The sequence below is a fragment of the Talpa occidentalis genome, unplaced genomic scaffold, assembly GCF_014898055.3.
Source record: "Talpa occidentalis isolate TD23 unplaced genomic scaffold, MPIMG_talOcc4v2.1 talOcc4.9, whole genome shotgun sequence".
Lineage (NCBI taxonomy): Eukaryota > Metazoa > Chordata > Mammalia > Eulipotyphla > Talpidae > Talpa > Talpa occidentalis.
In genome coordinates this window covers 50,080,764-50,105,692 of record NW_023605305.1, presented here as the reverse complement: position 1 = coordinate 50,105,692, position 24,929 = coordinate 50,080,764, and positions in this window count along the sequence as shown.

Genomic DNA, 24,929 nt, shown 5'->3' with positions numbered 1-24,929 from the left:
AATCTACTTGTGAACATAAACCATGTGCTTTGATGACAAGAAAGTTGGAGAACTGAAAGGCTTCCCAGGAAATTCAGGGAAAAGAATTATACCTTTATTTCTTTGTGGGAAATAATACTGTAATAATATTCTCTCATTCCTTCCTTCACTCTCAGCCCATATGGCAGTTCCTTTTTAAGCCCTTGCTATGGAAACACAAATACATGAGAATGATGGACATATATACACCAAACTTTTCTCCTAAGTGTTACAGATTCTTTAAGTTCCTAACTTCAATTTCTCCAAACAAAAATGCACAGATAATCTTTGGGGGAGTTAACCAGAGTACTTACTATTCATCTCATCTGGTTTGCACACTCTAAAGTTGTGCCTCTGGGTACACCATGAAAAGAGCTTTAATTAAGAGCAAACACACTTGGCTTTTACTTATCTTGGGTCAAATAATCAGACTAAAGATTTCATGAAGAAGGAGAGAAACAGATACTTTTTTTCCCAAACGCCTTTTGTCTACTTCTTCAAATAGAAAAAAAAAAAAAGCTTCATATATTGCATAGATTTATTTATAGCCTCAGGAGAAAATGAATGCACAGCATTAATGTACGTGGATACTATCATGTGTTAAAAGAAACGTACTTGCAGTGGGCCTGTAACTACAAAATTCTGAGGTTGAATTTCAGGCTTTATTGGGGTCAGAGAGCAATTCATAGGGATGTTGATATCTTAGCATTTTCTGTTCAACATGGGAATTCAGAGTTTATCCTAGGGGAAATGAAAGGGAAAGCTGTAGGTCTCAACTTTTATTTTTCATGAGGGTAAACTTGCAGGGATGGCAAGCATTGGATAGTCCATTTGCCAAATCTGTTTGACATATGTCCTTTTTTTTTTTTTTGCCATGGTATCCTCTCAAAAAGGTGTTGCCAAGAATCATTCCTGTAATGGGTTTAGTGCCAGCACTGCCCAAATAAGAAGCTGCTCAGTGTGAAAAGAGCTGGCTTCAGTCGCAGCTGCTATGCTAGTGCTGGAAGCATTCCTGTGTGGCAGCCTCTGAGCTTCAGACTGAATAAAACTATGATATTTACCAGCACTTAATTCAGGGGCTCCTCCTCCTTCTATTTATGGTAACTGCACTGTGTTTTTGTTTTATTTAAAAAAAAAAACCTACATCTGGCCTGCAAATATAAAGAATACATCAGCTCTAACTAGGGTTGTGACAATAAGACAAAATCATTGCATTACTGCTTTCCCTCAACGGCCTGGAGTACTTGAGTATGATTCTCCTAAAGCAAAACCCCTGGGCAAATGTCTCTAAGTCTCAGCATCCATCCACTCAGCATCCAGTTGGGAATTTTAATATCTACCACCCAAAAAAAGTCACCACAATTTAAAGGTATAACTTTCACATATCATTGAGCACAGAAAGCACAGGGGGTGTGAACAATAATTACTAGTTGGAAGGGAAGAAAAGTGCACAGGTTTGTAAGCAATCATACTTAATTTTTATTCTGCTTTACCACTTATAAACTGTGTAACTTTGGCTAACATTGCTCTGAGCCTCAGTTTCTTTCTCTTTTATAGGACTGTAATGTTAGCTATCTTATAGATGTGTATTAATACATCTAATGTACTTATGACAATATATGATACATTACAAATGCTCTGTATATCAGCCATTATTAATTTATTAATTCTTGAATACTGGTATAAGTTACCTATTTTAGCATATTTTCAGGAAAATCTTATATGAAACCAGTGCATTTATTTTCCTATAAGAATAAATATTGAGCTTTTTTCTGGTGATCTGACCTCCCCATGAGAACATGCCTCTCACAAAGGATCTTCTTCTGCCCTCTCCAGAGAAAGCAGTGTCTGGGGCACAGCCCCAATTCCTATTACATGGATGGGAAATGCCCAGGATGCTATAAAATCACCACCGTTTTTAGCTAAACACAAATGGTAGTTTTATGTATTGGCTATTCCACTGTTTTCTCCTGCCTATAGAGGGAAAAGTAAAGCCTACAGAAGGATGCTTCTTCATGGAAGCTGCATTAACAGCACCCAGATGATGAGAAACTATCCCAACAAACACATTTTGTATAAAAAAATTAAGATTGCATGGGACCTCTATTTAGTAGTAGAAAGTGATAGCTCCATATAGTAAATAGGGACTATCTCTGAACTGATTATGCCCTTTTAAGATCTCTCAGTCTGAATACATTCATCCCAGCATGGATATAGACAGGCACTCCTGGTCCAAGTCCTATTGAGATGTTTCTAGGCTCTTTGAGGTTCCAGCTGTGTCTGCTGCTAGAACAATCTAGACATCCAAAGAGAAGAAGCTCTTATCTGGCCCATTGTGGGCACTTGGTCCCAACTGGACTGAGCTCCTGAACCAGTTTGCTTGGCTCCTTGCTCAACAATGCTCTAACTCTCAGCTTCTATAAACTCATGACTCCTTCTGCTTGGTGCTAGACTTTTCAGCTCTGGTTCTTCTGGAACCCAGTCATTCTGTCTTGTAGGAACATGCTTCTTTCCTATTTCTAGGTAACTCTGAATTTTAAAAAATTGCGCATTACATACACAAAAACCATTATCTGACAGTAATACACAAAGACACATCACCAAAAAGACCTAAGACATGCACTCAAACAATTGGAGAGAAATCACTGAAGATGCAATTAAAATCACAAATCTATCAACACAAAGGGGTTTTATGTTTGCTCCTGTGTTTAATGAAGAATATAATATTCTGAAAAGGAAAAAAAGTCTACTTGTAAATAGATTCCTCTATGAAAATCAACCCATAAATATTTAAGTTCTCAAAAAAATTTATAAAGATATTTGACTCATTCATTCATTCATTTTTTCAACAAATGTGTGAAGAAAAATGTCTAACATTTATTGAACATTTTCCCTGTTATTATTTTAAGCACTGAAAAGTGATTATAGTCATAGAGAGGGGATAATCATAAGATCTCTACCTTGTGAAGTAAACTGAGGCACAGAGGGGTTAAATAACTTGCCAAAAGTAACATGACTGTAATGACAAAGCCAGGTACTTACTATGTACAAGGCACTTTGCTAGAGTCTAAGGATACAAAAGTATCCTTAGATACTTCTGCCTTCACAAAATTTATATCCAAGTGAAAATGTCAGACAAAAAGAGTCAACAAATATGATAATTTCAAATAAGCACTTTAAACAGAACAGAAAATGAGATAAAGACTGTTGGGGGAACTGCTTTTCCTTTGTTTCCTTTGTTGCTTTTCCTTTCCTGATGTTGGAGTTCTAACCCCTAGTATTTCCAATATGCTGTATTTGAGACAGGGCCTTTAAAGAAGTAACTAAAGTAAAATGGGTCATATGAATGGGGCCTTAATCCAGTATAACTGGTGTCCTTAGAAGAAAAGGAATTAGATGCAATCAAACACAGAGAGAAAACCATGTAAAGACACTTGAAAAGCCAAGGAAAGAGAACTTCAAAGGAAACCAATACTGTCAAAATCTTGACCTCAGACTTCTCATCTCTATGACTATGAGAAAATAAATATTTATTGTTTAATTCACCCAATCTATGGTAATTTGTTACCGCAATCTTAGAAAACTAATAAAGAGCAGATATTTAAAATCAGGACTCACAGAATTGTGTAGAAAAGCAGAAGCCTTGACACAAGAATTAAAAGCACCAAACATTCTTCTAGTTTCAGGAGTCATCAGAGCCCATTCATGAAATGATTACTCACAAAATACTTTATAATTTATGATTAATCATCATCACAACCAAAGGAGGCCAATATCAATAACCTCATTTTACAAACAGAAACTATGGTGCCAAAGATGATAAATGACTAGCCTAAGGTCACATAGTAACATAGATCCAGAACTTATAACTAGTTCCTTTGATGCCATTATACCAAAGCTTCCTCTTAACCAGGAACATTCCAATTTTTTACTAAGGGCTCAAATAATCATAAATTCATATCTCCATAGGGAAAGCATGATCAAGAGTTAAAAAATTAAAATCAAGGTAGAGAGGCTTTCTGGTACATAGTTCTTCATCTCTTTGTATGTATCACAGTCATGTCCCTACATCCTCCTCTTCTTGTCCTCATTAAGGATGGTGTTAAATTCAGGTTTTAGTGGGATTTTAAATATCTGTTTTAATGAATAAGATATTTTAATTGTCTTGTTTCCCCCTTCACTTTTACTGGTTAGGCCCATGAATTCTCTTGAGAATAGCTTAAACTGTGGCCTTTGAAAAATGGAACTTCAACAACTACCTACAGTACTTGTAACAGAGCTTGGGGCGGTATACAGACAAGGGAATTTCCATATAGCTCATGTATTCTAAGTACAAAATTACAATAATTAGAGATGTTGAAGACTGAGAAGTCTATCTCCAGGAAAGGCAATGAAAGATTATGAAAATGTTTAGTCTAGGCCTGGTCACAACTCTTAATGCCACATAAAGTGAATAAACCATATATGTCTTTTGTAGTAGACTATCACATGATCTAATCAAAGAAGACTATTACATGGTTTCAGCATATTTGTACAATGTCATGACCCATATTGCTATTATATCTCACAATTTGTTCTTCCCCCTGAAAAGTTTTAGAAACTGAAAGTATAAACAAAACACACCACTTATCAAAAGTTATTCAATAAATATTTTTGAGAGTCCATTATGAAGAAGACTATCTATTAGCACCGTGAAGATTATAAAAATAATTTAAAATAGAGTTAGCTTCAAAAAAATCAATATAAATCTCTAATAAAAATATGTCATACAGGGCCTCCCCGCTGGCGTAGCGGGTTGAGCGCCACACTGTGAAGCTTTCTGCAGCCTCCGCAGCGTGGGTTCAATTCCCAGCTGGCCAGGGAGAAACCCACATGGTGAGCAGACCTCTCCTGTCTCACCCACTGCTCCCCTCAGCAGTGTATTTCAGTCAGTCTGCCTGTTCTGCTCCCCACTCTCTCTGGTGAATTCTCTCACCCTCCCATATCTCTGACCTGTACCCCAGTTCTTGTATAAATAAATCTTTTTAAAAAGTCATACTTACAAATCAAGGAAGAACTTATAAATTGTGAACAAAATATTGAGAAGAAAACAGGAATTTACATTTAATTGTGAACATTAGTGAGCCCTTAAGACAGAAAATACTTAAACTGGGCTTTGAAAGATGGTAGGATCTCAACCAGTGCAGAGGATAAAGGGCCAATTTTCAGATGAAGAGAAAAAAGCATAAGCAAAAATAAGAAACAGTGAAGCATTTTCAGGGGTCAATTTGAGGAAAGTTTCATGTCAGGCTAAGAAGTACTGGTTCAATTTTGTAATCAATACAGTGCTAAGAGTGGGATTGACATAGGGAAAGTATAACAATGAATGCCTACCAGATACTAGGCACCAAGTTTGACCTATTTATTACCACAATCCAAATATTCTCAGAATACTATGAAGAAAAAACTGAGGCTTAGGAGGCATACACACAAAATCAGCAGTGGATATGACATAATCAGAACTGTGCTCCAGGAGATAATTCTGCAAGCAACCAGGAAGAACATTCACTTATTATTAGAACCGAGAAAGTAAGGAAAAGATGATCTAGCATCAGGATGATGACATGCTGAGTCTGAAATGAGGGGGTGGGGGAGGAAAATCTAAGTGGAGATTTCCAAATAGCAATTGTAAAGGTAAGAATAGAATGGATTTGAAAGGTCAGAACTAGATGGAGATTTGAAAGTCATATCCCCAAAGATGATATTTTAAATGATGGGAAACAAGATTATGAAACAGCAAAGTAAGAGAAAACAGGGGAATACACACCTTGGGGAACAGGACACAGGAGAAGAAGGCATGCCAGTGAAGCAGAGGGAAATAGAAAAGTGGAAGAAATGTTAAGGTAGAGAAGAGCAAAGTTCAAATTCCCACTATAAAATAGTCATAAACCTATCCATGAAGTTGGAGATAAAGATGAAAGGGGTGAAGAAAGATGAGAGTGGAGTAAGGAACTTGACAAAAGTGCAAATGATTTGGAAAAGGTGCTGTGGGAAGTGCAATAGGCAATCAGCCTATCAGGAATGAAAGTAGTATAAAAGTGTCAAGGCGGTCCAGCCAACATTACAGCAAGGATTTGTAGTGGAGTCAAAAAGAGGGGTATTGTGAATTTGTCTACAAACACTAAGGGTCTATGAAAATAACAAAATTGGTGTGGTAATAGAACAAGGGGAAAATGAGAAGAGAGTGTAGTAGAATTTATCAGGGAGCCCAGAATGAGAAGAACAGCAAGTGTCCCCGCTGTCACCAACAATCCCAATTGTGGTGGTTGAAATAACTTTTTCTAAGTGTAATATTCCCCAAATTTTAACAAGTTAATATAAGAATCCAAACCAACTTTGTTTCCCTGGGAAACACAGTTATGTTAGCGATACCGAAAGAAATTAACATTTAATTTGGCCAAATTTTCCTCCATGATTTCCTAGTTATAAACCAAATTCTGACTTTTTAAAAGTCTCACTAGCCTTCTCATCACTCTGTTTGGAATTTATTAGCAAATGATAGGTGATGTAAAGACATGAAACTATGTTTCATTCTGAATTAAGATTCTGTGAGATAGGGATGTGGGTTCAGTGAGACAGCATACCAACAAATATTTATTCCAATAATATTTACTTATTTAAGTAAATTTTATTTTATTGAGATATAATTGACATACAGGACCATAAATTGAAGGTTTATACCAAACGACTTGACTTACAGATATTGTGAAGGATTACCACAGTAAGTTTACATAACATCTGTCATCTCCTATAGCTACAAAAAAAAAATATTTTCTCTTGTGATGAGACTCTTAGGATATACTCTCCTAGAAACCTTCAACTATACCATACAGCAATCCTAGCTATTGTAATTTAATTGTACATTGTATCTCTAGCACTATTTGTCTTACTGAAGTGTGTACCTTTTGACCACCTTGATTCAATTCCAATAATATTTATTAGGTGCCTTTTAATATGCCAAGGTCTGTGTGAGAAACAGGGATTGAAAAGATAAATAAGATACTTAAATACAATTCTACATGGAAGGAACTAACAGTTTAGTAGAATAACAGGCAGTCAAATAAGTATGAAGCAACAACAACAGAAGCATGCAGAAGATGGCAGATGGAACACAGAGATGAAAATAAATATCTATTTTAAAGTATGTACAACAGGGTAAGAATTTAGGAAAAACTTCCTAGAGAAAGTGACATTTGTAAGTGCCCAATAAATATTCCCTCCTCCTTAAACACATATATCAATAGGACTTGGGAATCTATAAACCACTACCTCTAAAAGGCTATTTTAGGGCTAGGGAGGAAGAGTTGTTTAACTACTAATTATATTCCATCTGCATTTTTTCTCCTCTTTATTCTCTTCAAAAACTCCTCAAGCTTAAAGCTGAAAAGGTCAATAGAAAGTCCAATCCAAATGTCTAATTTTATAAGTGGGGAAAAATCAGCATCCAGAGATCTTCAGGGATAGATTTGTCCATCATCACATATATGGCAGAGCCGAATTAAAACTGAGATCTCTCACACTTGTACTTCATAAACCCAGAAACAAGTACCAAAAAAATCCCTCTACAAAATTGTTGGACACTACACAATAACTATCTTCAGAGCAGTGATAGCACTCCTTTCCTTCCTAAGGATTATCCAGACATTTCTTTTATCATAGTCTTGTTACAGTCACAGTGACATCTCATCTACTGGAAAATCCTTCTTTGTTACTTACCCTTCTGTTTCTTGAGAAATTAAGTTAAATAATATGATAAGAAATAATACATTATTAATATTTTTAATGTTGGTGACAACAATAGTCTTCAGGCTATTTTATTTTTTTTTTATAGATCCCAAATATATTACAGGCAAATGGCACAAATAATGCCTTGACCTGTAACTGACATGATACAATTGACAATGAAAGCATTTTCCATGTAAAGTATGTATATTTTAAAGTACAGGAGCCACTTGGTTTTTGAAGCCTTACATATGAAGAAAAGAAACTGTTTTGGTCAATCATTTGATCTCTGAGATACCTATCTCATTAAAACCCAGGCTTCTTTGATGATCGTATTGGCTGAGTGAAAACATACCCATGGTACTCTCAGGGAATTATTATGAGTCAAGAATGTTTTTTATTTTGTCTTTAAACTTCCCTTTCTGAATATGCAAAATATTTTTCTAAAAATCTTACTTTCATCATCTTCATTAAGGACACTTTAATAAACATAGGAAAAGGCTTATTCTGAAAGAAAACTAAAAAAAAAAAACAGGTTAAAAGAATTCTAGAATGCTAAGTTAGTTAAAGCTAAAATCAAATATATACTTTCTGCTTATTTGGATTACTGAGTGTTTTTGTTGTTATTTATCTTGGCCTACACTGATTTTGGTTGTCTTCAAAGTCAAATTTACTAGCTGTTTATTAACTCTGCAATTCATTCCAGGTTATAAATATTTTGCTAAGAACATATGTATAAATCTTCTGATTTTGCATGATAAATTTATTTATTAGCAGTTTAGATTCATGATTTCTAAAAAAGAAAGAAAATATTTGAATATCTGTGCTCCAATTAGCTAACAGCTGTCTTTCCATGTTCCTACAAGGGAGGCCTGAAAATTTGAACTTCTATATTTTACTTATCTCAAAAGTAATTTTAGAATAACTATTTACAAATTGCATGTACAAACTAGTACAAACATACAAATTCATATGTACATCTCCAAAATTAATGCCAAGAATCAGAAAATATTTTTGTTCTCCTCTTGCATGTTTGTAATAAATATCTATTTTATAGAGTTAAAATAAAGTATCAATTTGCCAGACAAGTTATTCATAGAATGGAAATAATTGTGGGGAGATGGGGGTTGGTATTCAATTATTTAAACTACAAATCACATTATCGAGAATTTTAAAAGATGGCTAAGAGAAAATAAGGCACAGAAATGTTCTCAATCAGTACAATGGAGAAGAATGCTTATTACCTCAAAATAAACTTATTTCCTCAAAATGCTTTCTATTTCAGGGCTCTGTGAACTTTTTGGTTCTTTTCCCTATTCCCATCCCACTTCAGGAAAAGGATTTATTCATGGTGAAGGATAAAGATTACTGAATAACACTATTACAGAAGGTATATAATTTAGAGTCATTATATTCTACATCTATATAATTTCTATAACTGTTTAGTATAAATAATAGAAAACACTTCAGTATGTTGGCTCTGTGTGTTTCCCCATTATACCATTTGTAAGTTACAATCATTCATTTTTAGCCTAAACTTTTCTTTGTAGATGGTATTAAAAGCCACAGTCAAGTTAGATCAAGTTAGGATATACTTTATGCAAGGGTCATCTAGAAGCTTAAGTACATAGAAACAACCATCCCTCAGAAGCTAACTCATGTAATTATTACTTGTCTAGCTTACATAACTTGTTACTGGCATGCTATTTCTTATCTTAAAATTCTTTCTTAACATTGCTTGCTAAGGGACTAGAAAATCAAGCAGATGTTTTTTGTTCTGCCAGAATATTGTTCACATTCCCATTTCTCAAACAGAAATCTACAGCTGATGAAGTTCAAACATGTGGGGAAAAAAGTCTAGGGATATGGAATGTGATTTATCACCATTACATTCCACATGGCAAGCAAGCTGACTCCATTGTGAATTTTACATTAGTCAAGCAAAAGATGAGAAAATAGTTCAAGTTTTAAGTGTATTACAAACAAGTATGGATCCATCTTATTCTAAAAGGAGCTTACCTCACAGAGAGTAACATGCCTGTTAGACTTTATTGGCCTTTAATGCAATGACTGCAGAGCTGCAGCCAAAATAATTGTGCTTGAGTCCTTCTCCATTGATGTGCTGTGTGGCATTCAGCAAGTAATTAACCTCTCTGTATCCCAATTTCCTATCCTTTTATGCATAATCAAATGAAACTACTTACAAATCAGATAAGGTAGACTGAGAGCATTTGGAAAATTGGAAACTCCATGTAAACACATGTAGTAGATATAATTGTTATTGTTATTGTGCAGGTATTTCAAGAAAAGGATACTTGGTTTGTGTTGTAGCTATTGGCTATATAATATTTATAGACAATTCAATAATTTGCTCTATTTGGATTTAGATTTAGAATCAAATGAATAATTGCAGATTTGCTTCTTTCAAAACTAATCTATACCATCAGAGCATTCATACATGAACATCTCTAGATGGTCAAACTTAAGCGAGATCATAATATCTCACTGTCACTTAACAAGCATTCTAAAATGTGAAGTTTCTTGATCATTGCTTCAAATTTCCCATTAGTTTAGGAAACCCAAAAATCATTGTTATGGTAATTCTCACCCGATTATTACTAAAAAACTTGGCCACAATCTTAGTCTATTTGATTTGCTATTACAAAATACCATAGACCATGTGGCTTATAAAAAATCAGTTCTGCAAGCTGAAAGTGCAAGATCAGGTCATCACACAACAGGGTTCTGGTGAATGCTCTCTTCCACATTGCAAACTATGGTCCTCACACAGCAGAAGGGGCTATGGAGCTCTCTGGGATTTCTTTTAAAAGGGCACAAACCCCATTCATGAGGGCTCCACCCCCAATCCAATCACCTTCCCAAGGCCCCACTATCAACTGTCATTGCATTGGGCATTATTTGTTTTGGGGAGGGACACAAACATTCAGACCATAGCATCTTTCAACTAAACTTTGGTCAAAAGTAAAAGAAAAAGTGGGGCCTCCCTGGTGGTGCAAGGGGTTAAGATGCAGCACTACGAAGCTATCTGCAGCCACTGCAGCACAAGTTCGACCCCCAGCCAGGGAGGTGACCCATATGGCACAGCAGACCTCTATCTCTCCAGCCACTCCCCTCAGCAATGTATTTCAGTCAATTTGCCTGTTCTGTTTCCCACTCTGTTTCTAGTGAATCCTCTCACCCCCTCCCCCAAACCTGTGGCCTGTATTCCAGTTCTTGTATGCATGAATAAATAAATCTTTAGAGAAAAAAAAAAAAGTAAAAGAAAAAAGTGGGCCTCTCTGGTGGTGCACTCAGCACTATCAAGTCTCAGCACTATCAAGCTATCGCCAGCCATACTGGGGCCTGAGTTCAAAACCCTGGCCAAGGAGCTGACACACATAGGGCGGAGCTGACCCATACAGGGCACAGCAGACCTCTCCTGTTTCGCCACTGCTCCCCTCAGCAGTGTATCTTAATGGATCTGCCTGTTCTGCTTCCCACTCTGTCTCTGGTAAATCCTCTCAAACCCTGGCAATTCTGGCCTACACCCCAGTTCTTCTATGCATAAATAAAAACAAATCTTTAAAAAAAGAGAAAGGAAAAAGAAAAAAAGTGACATAAGTGACATTAAAATTTATACAAATTAAGTAATTTCCAAGAACAAGAGACATATCTGAAGATGTTAACCTTTTGTCTCTATACCTAATATCATGCACTACCCATTTTTAAAAAAACCCAGTATCTAGTCTTATTTCATCATCTACCTATTAGAAGAGAAAACACCTGCTATACCTTTACAAATGCAATAGGAAGGAAAATCAAAAGATACTAACTAGCCAGAATATCTTACTAGAGAAAGGAAATATTTTGATATATCAGAAGTGCTCTTCTCTGCCGAATAAACCATGGTGATAGCCCCATATTGTTAGTGATGCATATAAAATTACTGGTAGATGTGTAATGGAACTTCTATGTAGGATTAAATCCCCAAAATAACTACAGAGCCTCGACCAGTGTAATACTAAAGTACTGTTCCAAACTCCAAGACCAAAGAATATTTGAAGAAAGCTTTTCATACAAAGCAAAAAAGAGACTAACACCACTTCTATACAATAGCAGTCATCTGCTTCTTTTGTTTTCCTCCTAACACCTGACCTGTAAATATATTACAAATTTACTAAATGGTTATTCTATGGTCTGAACATTTGTGAGAGCCTAAAATTCTCATGTCTCTTTCATGGGGACTATGACTGAGATGAGAAAGCATACATTGTAAAAAATGAAGAATGATGTAAAAAATATTAAAAAATAAATAAAATTATTTTTAAAAGTTAATAACCTAAAAAAGTAAATAAATAAAACAAAATCCCCATGTTTCCCATGATGGAATCCTAATGTCCAAAGTGCCAGTGTTAGGAGAGGGAGCCTTGGAGAGGTAATTGGGTTGTGATACTAGAGCCCTCAGGAGAGAATTAGTGAACTTATAAAAGGAACTTCCGAGAACTCCCAGCCTCTTCCACCAAGTGTAATATAACAAAAAAATTGTAACCCAATGTAAGGGCAGGACTGGATACAGTGCAGGTTTTCTGATCCCATGCAGATCGGGTAAAGGAGGAGTCAGAGTCCTCAGTGGTTTTTTGCAGGTCTTTTATTTGGGGTTCACCAGGCATATGGCAGGCAGGGGTGCTGGCTGGGGGCTGGGAGGCTGGCAGGCCTCCCAGCCCCCAGCAAGTCCTCACTCTATCTGGGCTCTCTAGCGTTCGTTCTGCTGCTTCTCGGCTTCGGCTTCGGCTTCGGCTTCGGCTTCGGCTTCGGCTGCGGCGGCTGCTGCTGCTGGTGCTGGTGCTGCTGGCGTCCCCCCCGTGACGCCGCCCTTAAAAGCACAGTCTTAGCTCAGCTGAATCCCATCTACCTATGCCCACACCCTACTCCAGGTGCCCGCCATCAGGCATGCATTCAGGACAAGGATCCATCATCTATCCTGATGGCGGAAGGGCAGAAAGCCTGACATTTTCTTTACCCTACAGTCCACCCCCTCAGGGTTTTCTGCCATACAGTCTATACATATATATATACAATTTTCTAAGCAAACAAACAATGCAGCCATGGCCCACAAAAGCAAATACATCAAATATAACAAAATACAATATAACAAAATACAACAGAACACAAATAAGTCCAGGCAGGGCACCAACCAAGTGCAAAAGACAATTATTGGTACCAGCAGATGAGCCACCAAATCTGCTGCCGAAGGCACTGCTCATACGAGGGAGGGGAACCACTCACGGCATCTACTATATCACACCAGGAGCCGTCAGGCTTCCTGGCCTTCTCTGGCTGTAGTCTCGGCTACAAGGCACACACAGCATCCACCCCCAGGACGCACTAGCTCTGGGATTGGCAATTTTATTCTGTTGGGGGTAATCGCCAACCCTCAGGGTTTCTGTCTGCAGTCGCTCCAACACTCGGCCTTCATGGCCACCCATGCGACTCACAGACCCCTGCTCTCAAGCCAACCCACTGCACAAGCACATGGGTTGGGGATCCAAACTTTGCATTTGGCTTGGGCTCCACCCCAAGCCACATTCCCCACCCGTCCCCCAAGGACGGGCTCCTCAGCTCCTCACCCTCACTCAAGAATGAGCAGGGCATCACCCATAGGTGATTTTACGAGACTCACAGGGCTTCAGCATACCCAGGCTGCTTAACAGCCGCTTTAGGGCTTCTCAACTTAGCATCAGTACCAGCTTTTGCCACCTTAGTTGGCTTTTCTCCTCCACCTGGCCACTGGGCATACACAGGCTGCTTTTGGCCATCTAGGCCCACTGGCCACCCCCAGATTCTCAAAAAATAAACATAACCTGCTAAGGTCCTCCGCCTTCTGGCGGGATTGTCAGTCCAAAATCATCAGTTAATCAGTCTATCAGTCCATTGGCCTCTCCCTGCTTCAGCAATGGCCTGCTGCCTCAGGGGTCATTGGCTGGTCCTTTCCGGTGTCGTTGGCTGGTCCTATCCGGTGTCGTTGGCTGGTCCTTTCCGGTGTCTTTGGCTGGTCCTTTCGGGCGTCTCCTTCACGCCAGGTCTCATCCTGTAGCTCGTGGACGTATCCATCTTCTATACCGCCATGGTGCCTCCAGCGTCGTCACAGGCAAAGTCTGTTCTCCTTAGTCCCTCCAGGTCTTCGGAGGGCTCCAATACCCGTCTGCATGGATCCTGCCGACATACGCCAATTGTAGGGGGCAGGACTGGATACAGTGCAGGTTTTCTGATCCCATGCAGATCGGGTAAAGGAGGAGTCAGAGTCCTCAGTGGTTTTTTGCAGGTCTTTTATTTGGGGTTCACCAGGCATATGGCAGGCAGGGGTGCTGGCTGGGGGGCTGGGAGGCTGGCAGGCCTCCCAGCCCCCAGCAAGTCCTCACTCTATCTGGGCTCTCTAGCGTTCGTTCTGCTGCTTCTCGGCTTCGGCTTCGGCTTCGGCTTCGGCTTCGGCTTCGGCTGCGGCGGCTGCTGCTGCTGGTGCTGGTGCTGCTGGCGTCCCCCCCGTGACGCCGCCCTTAAAAGCACAGTCTTAGCTCAGCTGAATCCCATCTACCTATGCCCACACCCTACTCCAGGTGCCCGCCATCAGGCATGCATTCAGGACAAGGATCCATCATCTATCCTGATGGCGGAAGGGCAGAAAAGCCTGACATTTTCTTTACCCTACACCCAAAAAAGGGCCTCCCTTGACCATGCTGGCATGCAGATTTTGGACCTCTCATTTTTAAGCTACCCAGTCTGTGGTATTTTGTTACAGCAGCCTGAAAAAGCTAAGACAGTTACTGTTTGAATAAAGGATATTATAAGTAATATTTCAGAAAGAAGAATTTATAATATTAGAATCAAAGTCAAATTCTGATTAATCAATGGCTTGGGTACAAAGTGATGTATATCCCATACAGTTATTTTTAGAACATGTTAGAACTTTCCAGAACAAATTGGATTTTTATTTGTCAGGTATGATGGTAAACGCTTTATGTATAGTAACTAGCTTAAACCTTTTTAAAACCTGTGAGGATATTATTATCCCAATTTACAGATGAGAAAGTAGCACCGGACTTGTAGGTGTTGAAACTTGGTTTTAAATCCAGAATAGCCTAACTCCATAGTTGATACTCCTAATTACCACACTTCATGACCCCTCCCCTTATTGGTCCATGTCACAGAACACCAATTATTATAACTTTAAATGCACAAAAGAAAAATATCTGCAAGTGACAACTGTGGAAGAAGACTTACTGTTCCGAAGTCCAGGTTCCTGGAGCTCAAAGGTTGGTGGAACACCCAAAGGAAAAAAATCTCTGGTTAAATCTGGCTAAATGAGACAAACCTGAAGCACCTGGCAGGGCTACAAGCCAGAAGATGTTGATCCAATAACCTGCCTAACTGTCTACAGCAGTTAATCTTCCAGGAGGATTAGCTGACTGCTACGCTGATGCGAGGCAGCTGTGCCAGGTTGCTTACCGGCAGCCAGATTGCTACTATCTCCCTTATATGGAGAAACACCTTAAACTGTCCCATGCCCTAAGGTCAAGAGTAGTTCTCATAGGTCTTTCTTGCCACTTCCAGGCCAACTGACAGGGGACATATCACTAAGAGAGCAAACTAAGCCACTTGAGCATAAGCTTAAGAGCTGGAGTTCGTTGCTTGCAAAAACACACATCTACCAGACTTTCTAAACAGATGTGCCAGCTCATGGCCAGACTGCACAGCTTGCTTTCTTTTGCTCTGCCTGGCAAAAGGGCGTGGTTGCCAACAAGCTGTCTGCTACAGGTGGTATACACAATGACTCTAATCTGAAGAATTATTTCAGAAATTTTCTTTCACTACTTGGTCCTTTTTCATCAGTTATGTAGGCATTTTTAGCTAAATCCCAAAAGATGCCTTCAAGAAAATATTGATATTTTCATCCATGGCAAACTGAAAGTGACCTTTGAAATTAGTATGATTTTTCCTTCAAGTATAGTGAAAAACAAAAATAACCATAGGAGAAAAAATTTCAACTCAGAAAGCCACTTCCTAAAATATTAAATACTACTGTAAGACATCAACACAATCATTAATGAAGAAAATATCCGTTTGCTGTCATATTTAAATAGTACCAATGAGGGCCTCCCCGGTGGCGCAGCAGTTGAGCTCTGGGTTGCGAAGTTGCCAGCAACCTCTGCAGCGCAGTTTCGATCCCCGGCTGCTCCCGGGCCACCGGAGGAGGGTCCCACATGGCGCGCAGACCTCTCCTGCTGCCCGCTGCTCCCCTCAGCAGTGTACTTCGGTCCTTCTGCCTGCTCTGCTCCCCGCTCTGGCGCTGGTGAATTCTCTCACCCTCCCGTGCTTCTGACTGTACCCAGTGCTTGTATAAATAAATAAATAAATAAATCTTTAAAAAAAAAAAGTACCAATGCATGCATATTATATAATTAGAAATAGTAGACTTGAACAATACAAACCAACTAGCTCTAAAAGACATCTAAAGAACAAGCTACTCAACCAAATTAGAATGAAATTAACAATAAAAAAAGGAAGAGAAATTTGTGAAATTCACAAATACATGGAATTTAAACACATTCAACAGGCAAAGGAAGAAATTAGAAAATATTTTGAAATGAATGAAAACAAAACCCAATATAACAAAATTTATGGGATGTAACTAAAGCAGAGAGATATTAGAGGGAAATTAAAGCTGTAAACACCAATATTAAATACAAAAATGATCTAAAATCAATAACCTAAAGGTCCTCTTTAGGAAACTAGGGGGAGCGTGAAGCAAATTAAACCTAAGCAAGGAGAAGGAAGAAATAATAAGGTTTGTAAGAAATAAAGGAAACAGAGACTAGGAAAGCAATAAGGAAAATCAAAACCAAAAATTGGTTCTGTGAAATATCAACAAAATTGACAAACTGTTAGAAAAACTAACCAAGAGGGTCCTCAAAATATGGAAATTAGGATAGTACTATTAGGATAGTACTAGAGAAATAAAAAGAATTAAATGGCAATACCAAGAAAAACCATATACCAACATAATTAAATAAACTTGATAAAATGGAAAATTCCCTAGAAAGAAACTGCTAAGATAGACACATGAATAAATAGAAAAATGAATAAACTTGTAGAAAGTAAAGAGATTATATTCCTAATTTAAAATGTTCCCACAAAATAAAGCAACATCTGGATGACTTTACTGATAAATTCTATTAAATATTTTAGGAAAAACAAATATTAGCCCCTCAAAGGGGACTTTCCAAGTCATTTTATGAGGTCTCTATTACCCTCACACCATACTTAGAAATACAACTAACAAAGACAACTATAGACCAATGTCCTCTATGAATCAAGAGATAAAACTCAACACTAGCAAACAAAATCCAGCAACATATAATAAGGGTTACACACCATGACCAAGTGAGTATTCTAGGAATACATGTTTAATATATAAAAATCAATTAAGTAATGTAACATATTAACATATTAAAGGATTTTTCATGGTAAAAATATTCAACTAACTAGGAATAGATGGGAAATTCCTCAATGTGGTAAAGGGCAACTATGAAAAATCTACAGCTAACATATCATATATATGATGAAAAACAGAATATTTTCCATCTAAGATTAAGCTTAATGCAAGAAAGTCTACTCTTGCCCCCTCTATTCAACTGGAGGTATCAGGCAAGGAAATTATGCAAGAAAAGTAAGTAACAGGCATGCATACTGAAAAGGAAGAATTTAAACTATCCCTAATTACAGATCTTTAATATAGATAATCTTCATGAATGCACAAACAGAAAAAGTATTAGAAATAATCAAAGATTTCATTAAGGTATCAGCAATAAGAGAAATACATAAAATCAATTCTATTTCTTAAAACTAGCAATGAAAAATGCAAAATGAAATTAAGAAAACAATTCCATTAAAAACAGGACGAAAGGCCTCCCCAGTGGTGCGGCGGGTTGAAGGCCACGCTGTGAAGCTGTCTGCAGCCTCTGAAATGCGGGTTCGACTCCTGGCTGGCCAGGTAGCAACCCACATGGTGCAGCAGACCTCTCCTGCCTCGCCAGGTCCTCCCCTCAGCAGTGTCTTCGGTCTGTCTGCCTGTTCTACTCCCTGCTCTGTCTCTGGTGAATTCTCTCACCCTCCTGCACCTCTGACTGTACACCAGTGCTTGTATAAATAAATAAACCTTTTTTAAAAAATTTTTAAGATTTATTTATTTATTTATACAAACACTGGATATAGTCAGAGGCGCAGGAGGGTGAGAGAATTCACCAGAGCCAGAGTGGAGAGTAGAACAGGCAGAGTGATGAAGTACACTGCTGAGGGGAGCAGCGGGTGTCAGGAAAGGTCTGTGCGCCATGTGGGACCCTCGCCCTGTGGCTGGGGATCGAACTGGTGCTGCAGAGGCTGCGGGCAGCTTCCCAAGCCAGAGCTCAACTGCTGAGCCACCAGGGAGGCCCTAAATTAAAAAAATAAAACAGGATAAAAAAGAGTTACATACTTAGAAATACAACTAACAAAAGAAGTGCAAGCCATGTATACTGAAAACTATAAAAAATCTAAGTAAGTGGAAAATCAACCCATGTTTATGGATCCAGAGCCATTGGAAGAACCACTGAAAGCACCATGGTCGGAATTTTAATTTGCCTCTCCATCAGTTCTGATCAGGTGTGAACTTAGCCACATCAATGTCAGAGAGCTTCTTCACAGCCTGTTTGACCTGGTGCTTGTTGACCTTGACATCCACAATAAAAAGAAGTGTGTTACCTTTTTCATGGCTGACTCAGTGGTCAGGGGGAACTTCATGATGGCGTAGTGGTCAAGCTTGTTTGTCCTGGGAGTGCTCTTCCAAGGATATTTTGGTTACCTTTGGAGTCACAGTGTCTTAGACTTTCGAAAGGTAGATGACCGACAGATTTTCTTGTGGGTTGGATGCCTTTCAGCAGTCCTCTCTTGGCTTTCAAAGCTTTTGGATAAGTCTTCAAGAGGGACAGGGGCATCCTTCTTTACTGATTTAGTTTGGCTAATGAAAATATTCTAAAATTATGTGATAGTAATGTTGTCAAACTTTGTGAATATACTAAAAACCCACCAAATTATACACTTTAAGAGGGTGAATTTTATAGTATGCAATTCATATCCTAATAAAAATATAAAAATAATAATAATAAAGAAATGCAACTGTCATGATTTCCTTAAAAAAGCATATAGGGTGTTACTTATGTCTCAAAGTATGTGTTGATGCCACTTTTTGTTTTCATTCTTGGACCTCTTAAACAAATAGTCAGACCTATATGTTAGGGCCTAACTTGAAAAGAAGAAGCAGAGAGAAGGAAAGTAAGAGGGCTGCCCTTGAGTAAATTGCCAAAAGCAGCTCTAGCCAAAATCTCAATCACTGGGAGCAATTGACAGATTCAGAAAACAATTTCTGGATCCCTCCAAAAGCCTGGAACTCATGAGAACATTTTATCCCCTTTACCTTTCTTAAGAGAAGTCCTGAACAAAGTAAAGAAAACCAGATTGCTTCATACCCAAAATAGATAAACAGATTGTCCTAAAATACAAGATTGAAAGAAGCTCTAAAAAGAGATCCAAGTTTCCTGAATGGCTTCAGTACTGCTGCTAACTGCAAAATTCACTTTAGCATACATGTTCCAATTTACTGGGCTCTCTTAGTTCTGCTCATTTTACTGAAAAGAGGTAGAAATGCTGGTGGGAATAAGCCCTGGATCTACTACCTATAGCTGTGTGATTATGGGGTATCGTTTGCCCTCTCTGGACCTCAGTTTCTTCATTCCTAAAACAAGGATGAACAAGGTCTGGTCCACCTACCAAACAGGGTAGTTTTAAAATCAATAAATATAATGTATTTGAGAGAACTTATAAAGGATAAAATTCAACATAATGCACTTAGAGTAATTACCATCATGAGTATTGGAATTAGGTCATATTTAGGTGTCCTGTGTAACCCTGAACTTTGCTTTAGCAGATAAAAGGAACAAGAGGAAGGAACTCCTGCTAATCCTGGAAGGAATAGTAGTAGAAGGGAGATTAAAAAGGTGGAGGAAAGCTACTATGGAATTTGTTACCACTGAGTCCTTGTATAAAAAACTTCTCCCACATCCCCACACCAAAGACTCAATAGTCATATTCTTCATTTCCAAGAATTAGGACATTTTAGGGCCTCTCTGGTGGCACAAGGGGTTAAGCACAGCACTGTGAAGCTATCTGCAGCCTCCGCAACATGAGTTCCATACCCGGCTGGCCAGGTAGGAACCCACATGGCGCAGCAGACCTCTCCTGACTTGCCTGCTGCTCCCCTCAGCAATGTATTTCAGTCAGTCTGCCTGTTTTGTTCCCCACTCTGTCTCTGGTAAATCCTCTCACCCCCCGCATCTCTGGCCTGTACCCCAGCTCTTGTATGCATAAATAAATAAATCTTTAAAAAAGAGAGAGAAATCATTAAATATAATATTAGAAGTCCTAGCTAGAGCAACTAGACAAGAAAATGCTACAAAAGAAATACAATGGAGAAAAAAGAAGTAAAATTATCTTTATTTGCAGATGAAACTATAATAAACATAGAGAAAGCCAAAAACTCTACAGAAAAGCTAATTAAAACAATAAACCAGTTCAGCAAAGTGGCAAAAATACAAAATCAACACACAAAAATCAATTGCCTTCATAATTAGAAGACAAAAGCCATCCCATTTAAAATCTCACCCCCCCAAAAAAAAATTAAATACCTGGAAATAAATCTAACAAAGAAGGCAGAGTACCTATATAAGGAAAACTATACAGCATTGATAAAAGAAATAAAATAAGACATAAAGAAATGGATAGGAAGAATCAACAATGGCCATCTTACCCAAAGTAATTTACAGATTCAATGCTATCCCAATAAAAATCCCAACAGCATTCTTCAAAGAAATTGAACAAAGATTACTGAAATTCATATGGAACCATAAAAAAGTACCAGAACAGCTAAAGTTCTCCAGACTAAAAAGGGAAAAAAATGGATGTATCACACTTCCAAGCTTCAAACTATACTTTAAAGCTATCATGATTAAAAGAACATGGTACTGGAACAAAATCAGACACACGGACCAGTGGAATAGAATTGAGATTTCTGAAATAAGGCCACACATTTATGAAATACGAATATATGACACATGCGCAAAATATATACTGAAACAAAGAAAGCCTCTTTAATAAATGGTGCTGGGAAAATTTAATTGTCACATGTAAAAAATGAATTTAGGCCACTGTATCACACCATATATGAAAATCAACTCAAAATGGGTAAGATTTGAATGTCAGACCTGAAACTATAAAATACATAGAAGAAAATATAGGCAAAACATTCCATGACATAAACTTCAGAAACATCTTTGTAGATTCATCTCCAGCAGCAAGGAAAACAAAGGTGGATATACACAATTGAAACTACATCAAACTAAAAACCTTCTGTACAGTGAAAGAGACAGTAACCAAAATGAAGAGACACCCTATGAAATGGGGAAAAATATTTGCCTGGCACACATCTGACAAGGCACCAATATAAAAAATCTACAAAGAGTGCATACAATTCAATGAAAACAAAGCAAATAACCTAATCAAAAAAAAATAGGCAGATGAACTAAATAGGCACATCTCCAAAGAAAACATGAAGATGGCCAAAGGAAATATGAAAAAATGTTCCTCAACACTTATCAAAAACCACAATGAGATACTACCTGACACCTATAAGAATGGCCCATATCAAAAAAACAAGCAAACAAACAAACAAAAAAAAAAAACAGAAGCAATAAGTACTGGTGAGGATGTGGAGAACACTGTTTGGTGGGAAAGCAGAATGGTTCAGCCCTTATTAAAGACATGTAGATTTCTAAGAGAGGGAGGACACAAGATATACAAGAAGCAATGTGGAGAATGATCAAAATTAAGATTATAAATCTTTCCTCTTTTCCACAAAGATAACACCCAATTTATCCAAATACTAATTATTATCAAGTTTATAGGTACAACCTTAAAAGGCTTTTTTAAGATTCCTGAAATCTTAAAAGAAATTGTTTTCTTTGAATATTTTTGAAAGTTGACTTATTTCTAGCAGACTCCTCCCAGTCCAACTTTGGCCACACAGCTTTACATTCATAGGATTCTGGGGACAGGGTATGAATACCAGACATTCCACCTGAGAAAATTTATGTATGCCATCAAATACCTTCCCCCACAATATAACTCCCTGCTCACCCTATGCTCCATTCAATTCTAGAGGCTTCTTTCTATAACAGGGAAATAAAAAAAGGCCTGTGGTGTTTCTTTTATTCCATACCAATAGGGCTGTATGACAAAGAACACCCATTTCTAAAAACATTAACTAAACCAAAATTTCCCTTAACACTGACTAGCTATTTAAGAGAACAAAAGATACTTCAAATATTTTTTAAAAGAAATGTAAACAGTGTATGTGTGTGTGTGTACACAGAATAGATAAAAAGAAAGCGGATTTGTAAATACACAGCCACAAAGGTCTGAGCTCATCCTCACTAACTCTTGGGCACAGTCTTGGGAGGGGTTGGGCCAATTAAGGTGATTGTGGAGGTCATAATCACAGTGAGCTTGCAAGGAAGGAACTTTGTGTGAATATTTGAATATCAATGCATGTAATATATGCAGAATGAATTTTCAGAAACCAGACTACATTGTTTACATAGCTTTGGAAATCTCACTGCCAAGCTTGTGTTTGTGTGCAGGTCTGATACAGAAACAAAAGAAGCAGTTAAGGCAGTGTTGAATGGGGTTCTAAAAGAAAATTTTCAAGGTGTAACAACTATGATAAGAAAAATCTTTTGGTAAAAATGATTTCTAGTCCTCTAGAATCTCTTTTAATCTCTTTCAGCTACTCACTCTAAAATCATTTGGTTGTTGTTGAAGTTATTTATTGTTCTTTTAAAGTTAAACAAATATAGTTGGTACCACGAGTGTTGGGTGCTTTCACATTTTATTAACTTTTTGTTTTAGATGAGAAAATTGACCTAGAGTAGGTAAATCACTGATTGACCCAAGGTCAAAAATGATAGGGTTAAGATTTGAACTCATATCCTGATTTGGTTTTGTCTGTCAGACAGATCCCTAAGTCATTTGTTGAAAAATCTTTAGTATTTTCCTTTTAGAGCTATTTGTATTTGGAGAATTTTATCCATTCCTGCTTGGCATTGTTCCATGCCTAATACATAGGCAACTGTGTATTGCTCTAAAACATCTCAAATGTCAATAATAATCTTCATTTCCACTATTATCACTTACTTTAAAATGAAATCATCTCTCATCTGAACTACTACAACAGATTACTAACTAGCAGTCTCTCTTTCTACTCTTTCTTTAAACTCATTTCGTAACATAAATCAAACCATGTAGTGCTACTGCCAAATTAGTTCAATGATTTCCCAGGGTTCTCAGAAAAATTCAAATTGCTCACCATGATCTACTTGAGCTGATCCCTGACCCATTTTGCCAATGTCATATCCTACTTTGTATTATTGTATTACTCTTCCATCAACTGTTTATACACTAGCCATACTGGCCTTCTTTCAATCAACAAATTCATTAAATCAATTCTGTCTCAGGGCCTTTGCACTAGCTGTTTTGTTTCTTGCCAATTCAAGCTTTAACTCAAATATTACCTTCTCAGGAAGCCTTCATCTCTACAGAGTCCCTTACTGTATTTTCTTTATAGTGTTTGTTAGTATGAAATTTCATTCAGTTGTCACTTATTTTCTTATTCTCCTTTTAGAAGTCTGTCTTCTCTTATTCACCACTGCACTGCTTAGTTATAAAAAATTCAATAAATATTTGTTGAGTGTGTGAATAAATGAATGAAGCTGTCAAAGTCCAATTGGTAAATTTTCACAAAATAATTATGGTGGTGGGGAATAAACGTCAAGGACAGATTTTTGTTCTGAACAATGAGAGTAATATACTGAGAACCTGTTTATGCACAGAATTTTCACAAGTAATACCATGAAGCTCTTCCTTAACTCCACAGGTCATGGAACTCAAGTTTAGAACCCCTGTTTTAATATATAGCTCAAATATGTTACCTTGATTTATACAATGCTGAATAATTTCACTTTTGTTTAGTTCTCTTTTCCTTCCTTTTTCTATCTCTTTGCAATCCAGCTTCACTCAAGTCAAACTGGTTTATTCAGTTCTGGACACTTATTAGTCCAGGGTGGTTCCCAGGGAAAGGGGAGGTGCCAGGTTCCCTGCCCCACCCAAGGGCTGGTGGAGCTGAGCAGGGAAGAGGAAAAGCTGGAGAGGAGACTGGGGAAGGAAGGAAGCAGGATGGAGAGCCAGGAGACCTGAGGAGGCACATGGAGTAAAGAGACGTGTGAGGAAATTACTCTTGCTTCTTGGCTTTGGCCTGGTTGAAACAGATGTGGGTGGGCGACCCATTGGGGAGCTTAACAACAGCAGCTTTTATCTTGATTTCGATTTTGCTCTTTTCCTCCTAGACTTATCTGGCTGTTTTTGACCCTTTTCTATGGGTCCCCACTGGAACATGCCTTAGGCTTGTGACAAGCTTTCAGACTCAGTGGCCCTGCTTTGGGTTTGGCTGGACATTTACCCACAGGGGATGGGTAACTTTGGGTGCTTGATTTGGAAACTATATTCTTCCCCTTTTCTGTATTGCACACTAATTGTATTCAAGTTCCTTTCCATTGGAGGTCTTATGCACCAGAGTATGTGATGGATGGCAGTACCTATTTAAAGCAGATAGGTTTGGGGGTTTTGAGGTGCCCTTCTCTCTGTCCTGTACCATTAGGACTTCACTTGCCTCTAGACTTTTATCTTCCCTCTATCTGGAATTTTCTCCAAGCCCACAACCCCCATTTTCACATAACTCACATTCATTTTCTACATCACTCCTTAGACAGGATTTCCTCTGAGAAGTCCTTCCCGATAAATAAGTTTAGTTTCATATCCAGTTTATTCTAAACATCCCCAATCAAAACACTTCCACGAAGCACTATGACTGTCAGTTTGTATCATGAACACTCAGAAGTTTGCAATGTAACTGTTATAGTCTCCATATAATGTCTCACATGATGAAAGGTCCA